The following is an 8,350-nucleotide window of genomic DNA, read 5'->3' as shown; positions in this document are numbered from 1 at the left end:
TGCATTGTAGTGTCCCTCAGGAAAAATTCATTTCATTTACTGCTTTAGGAGAGGAAGAATTGTCAAAACTTGTTAAAACATCAAAATCATCCACATATATGTTAGACCCTATACCGACTAAGCTATTGAAAGAGATGCTTTCAGAGGTCATAGATCCTCTTTTTAATATTGTTAATTCATCTTTATCACTAGGATACGTACCAAAAACCTTTAAGCTGGCTGTTACTAAACCTCTTATTAAAAAACCACAACTTGATCCTAGAGAATTAGTCAATTACAGGCCGATCTCAAATGTCACTTTTCTGTCAAAAATACTAGAAAAGGCAATTTCATCACAACTATGTTCCTTTGGTTGTATCTCTCTATTAGTGTTACTGGATCTTAGTGCTGCATTTGACACTATCGATGACAATATTCTTCTAAACAGACTCGAAAATTATGTTGGCATTAGTGGAATTGCATTGGCATGGTTCAAATCATACTTATCTGACCGTTATCAGTTTGTAGTAGTAAACGATGAGATGTCATATCAATCACAAGTAAAATACGGAGTACCGCAAGGCTCAGTACTAGGACCGTTGCTTTTTACATGCTACTGTTGGGAGATATCATTAGGAAGCATGGCATTAGTTTTCATTGTTACGCTGATGATACTCAGCTCTATATTTCTTCGCGCCCTGACGAAAATCACAAATTTGCTAAATTAACAGAATGTATAGCTGATATAAAAAACTGGATGACTAGTAATTTCCTACTACTAAATTCAGGAAAAACAGAGATTCAAATTTTTGGACCGAAAACTTCTTCACGCAATAATCTAGAATACTGTCTAACACTTGATGGCTGCTCTGTTAAGTCTTCGTAGTCAGTTAGGAACCTGGGTGTGCTCTTTGATACCAATCTTTCATTTGAAGGCCATGTTACTAGCATCTGTAAAACTGCATTCTTCCATCTGAAAAATATATCTAAACTACGACATATGCTCTCAATGAAAAATGCAGAACAGTTAGTTCATGCGTTTATAACCTCAAGGCTAGACTACTGTAACGCTCTACTGGGTGGTTGTTCCTCCCGCTTGATAAATAAACTACAGCTCGTACAAAATGCAGCAGCTAGAGTTCTTACTAGAACTAAAGTATGACCATATTAGCCCAGTTCTGTCATCACTGCATTGGCTTCCTGTTAAAAATCGTATAGATTTTAAAATCTTGCTAATTACTTACAAAGCACTAAATGGTTTAGCTCCCCAGTACCTAAGTGAGCTCTTAATACATTATAGTCCTTCACATTTATTGCGATCTCAGAATTCAGGCCAGCTGATAATACCTAGAATATCAAAATCAACTACAGGCGGTAGATCCTTCTCCTATTTGGCACCTAAACTCTGGAACAATCTTCCTAGCATTATTCGGGAAGCAGACACACTCTGTCAGTTTAAATATAGACTAAAAACTCATCTCTTTAACCTGGCATACACATAACACATTATCAATTTATATTTTCAAATCCTTTAAAGGATTATTAGGCTGCATAAATTAGGTCAGCCGAAACCGGGAACACTTCCTATAACACCAGATGTACTCGTTACATCAGAAAAAGAATGGCATCTACGCTAATACTAGTCTTTCTGTTTATCCCAAGGTTTACCGTAGTCAACCGGATCTGGGCCGTATCCAGCTGAGACCAAGGACCGGTGCCATGACACGACCACAACGCAGCCCTGAAGTATCAGCAGAGATCGAGTCAACTGGATCATCCATTGAGAAGGCCTCATCGACACGACAGCCAATAGCACAGTTCCTCAACGGACTGTCCATACCGGCGTGATGAATACGATCCTCAACTGGATGGAACTGAAATAAATACTTTGATTGTTGCGATCCTATCAGACTTATGATAGCAACCTGACTGTAACAAAGCACTGTTCGCCAGAGGAGAACTGGCCCCCCGACTAAGCCTGGTTTCTCCCAAGGTTTTTTTCTTCTCCATTTTAACACCTATTTGCCACTTGTTTGCCACCTGATGTCACCTGATGGAGTTTGGGTTCCTTGCCGCTGTCGCCTTTGGCTTGCTTAGTTGGGGACACTTGACATTTGATATTCAATAGTATTCTTGACATTTATTTAACAGTGCTTCTGATCTGCCTGCATTGACACTATTATTTAAGAGCTGCTGTGCAGCCAAATTATGTCCCAGTTATCAATGTAAAGCTGCTTTGTAAAAAGCGCTTTATAAATAAAGGTGACTTGACTTGACTTGACATGCTTCAAATTATGATTAACTATAGCTGGGCAAGATACATTTTCAAAGTTCTCCAACACTACATGAGTGATGAAGACTTAACTAAGCTTTAAATGGCTGTTTAGAGCTTGGCCATCCTTTTAATGTTATCACTGTAAAGACAAAATTCTGAAGCTTGTATAATGAGCTGCCCACCATTGTAATGTCTAATTTCTATTATTCTGTTTCTTTACAATGTATTGTGCTCTCAAACAGACAATGCAGAATTTGTAGAACCAGCTTGTCAAATTTAATAAATTGTAATGTGTCTTTGGGAGGGATGCAGTCTTTATCCTTCTGAGATGATTTTGGCTCCATATACTGAAATTACCAAATATTAATGGTTATGATTCTGAATATACAGTATTCATAAAAGTGCAGGAAAAAAATACCTGGATGACCTACTTCTTCCAGCAAGATCCTTGAGTGTACATATGATGGAAACTTTACCATCCCATGAGGTCACGGGAGAGGATTTATCAATGGCAGTAAAGCGACGTAACTGATGCTACATTAAAAATACAATCAATCAATCAGTTCATTCTGTGAACACTCAATTTTTCATGATCACAGAAAAATAATTATTTCTCAGCATTTACAGCACTTAGAGCTGTTAACAAGATCAATCATTGAAGTGACACTTATTAGCAGACAGGGAGTCAGAACCAAATATGTAGTGCACAAGTTTTTTTTAACTAGATCACGAACAAGTAACAAAACTAACGAAAACATACACACAAGTCACACATACATAGGTAAAATAAGAAATGATAGAGTGTAACCGGAATTGGGAACAGGACATGGAGCTATGGAGAAAAGTCAAAAACTCTGAAAGAATCATCAGTATTCTTTACAAAGCTCCTTAGTTAACAAAGGAGGTTCATAACTTGAACTAACTAACAGCAATTTAGTATATCGTACGATACTTGCATTACGCCTTAGCGGTTGAAGAGCATCCCAATATACTGTTGCAGTAGAAAGTCCAAAGAATTCGGTCTGAAGTTGCAATCGATGGCTTCTGCGTTGAATAAAGGAACGATGACAAACTTGCATGGTTAGTTTGACTTTTAGAAGGAAAGAGTTCTTTCACTCTTCTAGATGAGCACATTGCTGAGGGCCTCCAGGCTTAGGCCTACAGGTCTTGCAGGCCCACAGGCAGCACTCCCACAACTGCAGTGTTAAAGTCTGGGTGAAGCCACACCTCTCAGGGTTGACCTGACCAATGAGAAGGTTGATTTTCCAAGTCAAGTCAAGTCACCTTTATTTATATAGCGCTTTTTACAATGCAGATTGTGTCAAAGCAGCTTTACATTGATAACTGGTATGTAATTTTGGCTGCACAGCAGCTCTTAAAGAATAGTGTCAATGCAGGCAGATCAAAAGCACTGTTGAATAAATGTCAAGAATACTGTTGAATATTGAATGTCAAGTCAAATGTCAAGTGTCCCCAACTAAGCAAGCCAAAGGCGACAGCGGCAAGGAACCCAAACTCCAACAGGTGACATCAGGTGGCAAATAGGCGTTAAAATGGAGAAAAAAAACCTTGGAGAGAATGGAGAGAAACCAGGCTTAGTCGGAGGGCCAGTTCTCCTCTGGCGAACAGTGCTTTGTTACAGTCAGGTTGCAATCATAAGTCTGATAGGATCGCAACATTCAGAGTATTTATTCCAGTTCCATCCGGTTGAGGATCGTATTCATCATGCCGGTATGGACTGTTTGTTGAGGAACTGTGCTACTGGCTGTTGTGTCGATGAGGCTTTCATAATGGATGATCTAGTTGACTCGATCTTGTGGTCATGTCAGGGCACCGGTCCTCTGTCTCATCTGGATACGGCCCAGATCCGGTTGACTATGGTAAAAGTGGCAGAGTGGCAGAACTCCTCTGTGGGGGCCTTTTATGAGCCATTGTTTTTGAGCATGCCTAAACTGGCTGAGTTGTTGAAGAAGAAACTATTTAAGATTCTTGTAATACTAATTTTTCACAGAGTTAGCAACATGTAACATAAATTACCAAATGGGAAACAAAAGTCGGAGTCCATCGATACCAAACATGCTGTGATTTTGGTTAAACATACAGTAGTATGCAGCTCTGAAACATTAATACAAAGGAGTTCAAAAGAGAGAATTGATATATAGGCCAAACCCTATGAAAGGAAAATCATGAGAGGGGAAAATTGGATACATGTTTATACATTTCTCACGTGGTTATCTATAGAATATATATGATTAAAAAGGGATGAATTGAAAACGGCCTCTCAGATCCGCTCACTCCATGTAATTTGAAAACATATCATCACACAGAATTCTGCGACTGAAAATCAGAATCAAGTATTCAAAAGAGCTGTGTAATAAGTTGCTCTACGGCAGTTAAAATCTGCATGTTTTTTTTTTTTCTTCGTTTTTGGTACTTATTTTTTTGTGTGTGTGCAACTTTGACTGATGCCCCTGTTAGTCCACTGACCTTCCTCATGACAGCTATTCTCTGTCTTCTCTCTCAGTCTTACTCTCTTTCTGTATCACAGGGGACCTGTTAACCAGGCCCGAACTGCGTAAAGGCTGATGTTCGGGAGCCAGAGCACACTGGCTTTGTTTCATATTAATCACCTCCTGTGCCTGGGGTGCAGTTATTCTATCCACACAACAGCACCCGGCACTGTGCTATACCCGGCCTGACACAACCCCACAGCAAGTTGCCAATCACTGACAGAGATTGAGAGAGAGTGAAAGAGGGAAAGAGAGGGAGCGGGAACAAGTAGATGACAGGCTGATGCACTCCCTTAGCTCATGTAGCAGAGATATGAGGACTGTCTGTTTCGAATAATAATAGAAATCAGCAGAAGAAGCGAGAGTGTTGGAACACTGATAGGAGGGTACAGGGAGATGAATGAGAGTTGTCATCAGTGCAGAACATTCATCAAGAATAGTTTCGCCATTTGGGTGTAAAGAACTTGTTTTCATCGAACTCAGTTTGATATTGCAGGTTTTTAAAGGGTTTTGGACAAGGCATCTTCTATCCAAAGTCAGAGAAGGTGACAGCTCTGGGTGATGCTGGTGATTGGTAGATGTGCTGTTGGACTATGTCCATGCAATAGGGGACAGAGACAGCTGGGGGCTAGTAATAATGATCTGCTGTGGAATCATTATGTTGGACAGTGGAGATGGAGCAAAGGGAACGGCGCAGCGGCAATGGAACACATGTAGAGAGGCAATTACGTTATTTCCAAAACTTTACTGCAGAAAACAGATTTACCATACAGTTATACTCCCCAAGATTAATGAACTAATAATGCACTGTACAAAAAAATATTTGCCATTATTATATTTAAAGCTGAATATTACATAAAGATGGATGGAAATTGTACTTCATGTGGAAACATAGTTTAACATAGAGTTAAACATTAAAGTACATTTTAAAAGTCAGATCGGATACTGCAAATGTGCCCTTTTACAGTGTTTTTAGTTCAAAAAAGTTACAAAAAGGCGCTGAATATAGAAAGCTAGATACTTCTGCACACCTTGGCTCTTACCATGTGTAATTTTCTCCAGTAAGGGCAGCCTGTGGTGAGGTGTTAAGAAAACAAACCATGGCCAGAACCTAATTTTCTGCTTGTAAAATCATAATGTGCACCTCTCTGCATGCACGTGAAAGTGTGAATTTGAACCTGTATGTGAATGTTAGTCTCTTTGTGGAGAACAGCACTTTGCTTTTAATGAGAGAGGAAAGGAAGAGAAAGGAAGAGGAAGATTCAGTGCCAGGATCTTGCTTGGAAGCCAAAAGGGCTTTACTCTAATTCATTCAGCTACAGGAGTTGCTTTCTTTTTTACTACTTCCATCCATCACGCACACAGATAATAGATGCTCTTATTATCACTGTGAAATGTGCTATCTCGCTACAAGATTACCAGAGACAATGCCAAGATACAATAAATACATCATAAATATCCAATTTGAGCTCCATTCTCAAGACAGTTTGCGTATCGTTCGGCTGGCTTTAAGGTGCACCTCATCCCATCATTTCTGAACAGCATGCCAACTGATATGGCAACATTAACCATCTGGCAATAAATGAGGAAAGAATTCTCACCTAATTTATCAAGCAGCGGGGATGTTGTTCTCCCCATTGATCCACTTCTATTCTTCCTTCATTTGCATTGGAGCTGTTCGCAATGTTTTCTCCCTCAACTCTGAATGCTAATTTAGGAGAATTATTTCAGCAATTAATGCGTGTGAAAAACATCCTCGGTTCTTTAGAATTCTTGTAAATATATATCCAAAAACACCCTATCTCCTCACTTAAATGCTCAAATTTTGCTCTGAGTTCAAGTTTAGTGATTATTCTATGAAAAAAGTTCATGGATAATGGATCCCACAAAAATGTGGTGTGAGTGAGATCATCTTGTTTTTTCATGAGTGATGATGTATTCTTGTTGTTTGTTTATCTGTTTCCTCTTTAGAATTCATTCACACTACTCTCACCATCTCTGACATTATAAACTATTCATTCCATAACACAACCGTGAAACATGTTTAGAATGCAGGTAACACATTTTGACTTGAAGTTTTTGTCTCTACTTAAAGGGATAGTTCACCCAAAAATGAAAATTATCCCATGATTGTCTCAGCCATCCTAGGTGTATATGAGTATCTTCTTTCAGACGAAAGCAATCAGAATCGACTTGCATAGACGGTCTGCCGGAAGCTAGTTAATTTAGTTTATTAAGATTTAAATATGGATATTTGTCTTACAAAAACCCATCGCTTTGCTTCAGAAGACCTTTATTAACCCCCTGGAGTCGTATGGATTACTTTTATGATGGATGGATGCACTTTTTTGGGCTTCTTATTTTTAATATTACTCCGATTGTGTTCATCTGAAAGAAGATGGTCATATACACCTAGGATGGCTTGAGGGTTAATAAATCATGGGATGATTTTAATTTTTGGGTGAACTATCCCTTTAATATTTATCACACTTTCATATTTATCCACAAATTAATTTAAATTTGATTTCCTCTCAAACAGCATAGGCTCCAAACAGCATGGATAATCTCTGTGGAAGCTTTATCTAGGATGCAGGGACATCAGAGGAAATATTGAAAAAGAGTGTTCTATAAAAAATCTGGGCACAGATAGTGAGGAGGACGCTTATGGCAGGTTGCTGGAGAGAAAAACATGTCAAAGTATTGCAGGTGCAACAGAGTGAGTCAAAGGATCTCTATTTAAAAACAGACTTGTTGAGTTATTGAATTGAGATTGGCTTTAAAATTCCAATTCAGTTCTTGAATTTGAACTGAGGTAGCAAACAGAATGCAGGATTGCCGTTTGAATTTGAATTTAAAGGTGCCATCGAATTGAAAATTGAATTTACCTCGGCATAGTTGAATAACAAGAGTTCAGTACATGGAAATGACAAACAGTGGGTCTCAAACTCCATTGTTTCCTCCTTCTTATATAAATCTCATTTATTTAAAAGACCTCAGACGAATAGGCGAATCTCAACATAACACCGACTGTTACTTAACAGTCGGGCTCATTAATATGTACGACTCCAATATTTGCATATGCCAGCTCATGTTCAAGGCATTACACAAGGGCAGCCAGTATTATCTGTGGATCTGGATCTGTGCACAGCTGAATCATCAGACTAGGTAAGCAAGCAAGGACAACAGTGAAAAATGGCAGATGGAGCAATAATAACTGACATGATTCATGATAACATGATATTTTTAGTGATATTTGTAAATTGTCTTTCTAAATGTTTCGTTAGCATGTTGCTAATGTGCTGTTAAATGTGGTTAAAGTTACCATCGTTTACTGTATTCACGGAGACAAGAGCCGTTGCTATTTTCATTTTTTAAACACTTGCAGTCTGTATAATGCATAAACACAACTTCATTCTTTATAAATCTGTCAAACAGTGTAGCATTAGCCGTTAGCCACGGAGCACAGCCTCAAACTCATTCAGAATCAATGTAAACATCAAAATAAACACTGTACTTATGCGATTAGACATGCTGCATGACGAACACTTTGTAAAGATCCATTTTGAGGGTTATATTAGCTGTGTGA

The sequence above is a fragment of the Chanodichthys erythropterus genome, chromosome 11 (genome assembly GCF_024489055.1).
Source record: "Chanodichthys erythropterus isolate Z2021 chromosome 11, ASM2448905v1, whole genome shotgun sequence".
Lineage (NCBI taxonomy): Eukaryota > Metazoa > Chordata > Actinopteri > Cypriniformes > Xenocyprididae > Chanodichthys > Chanodichthys erythropterus.
This window is presented reverse-complemented; position numbering follows the sequence as displayed.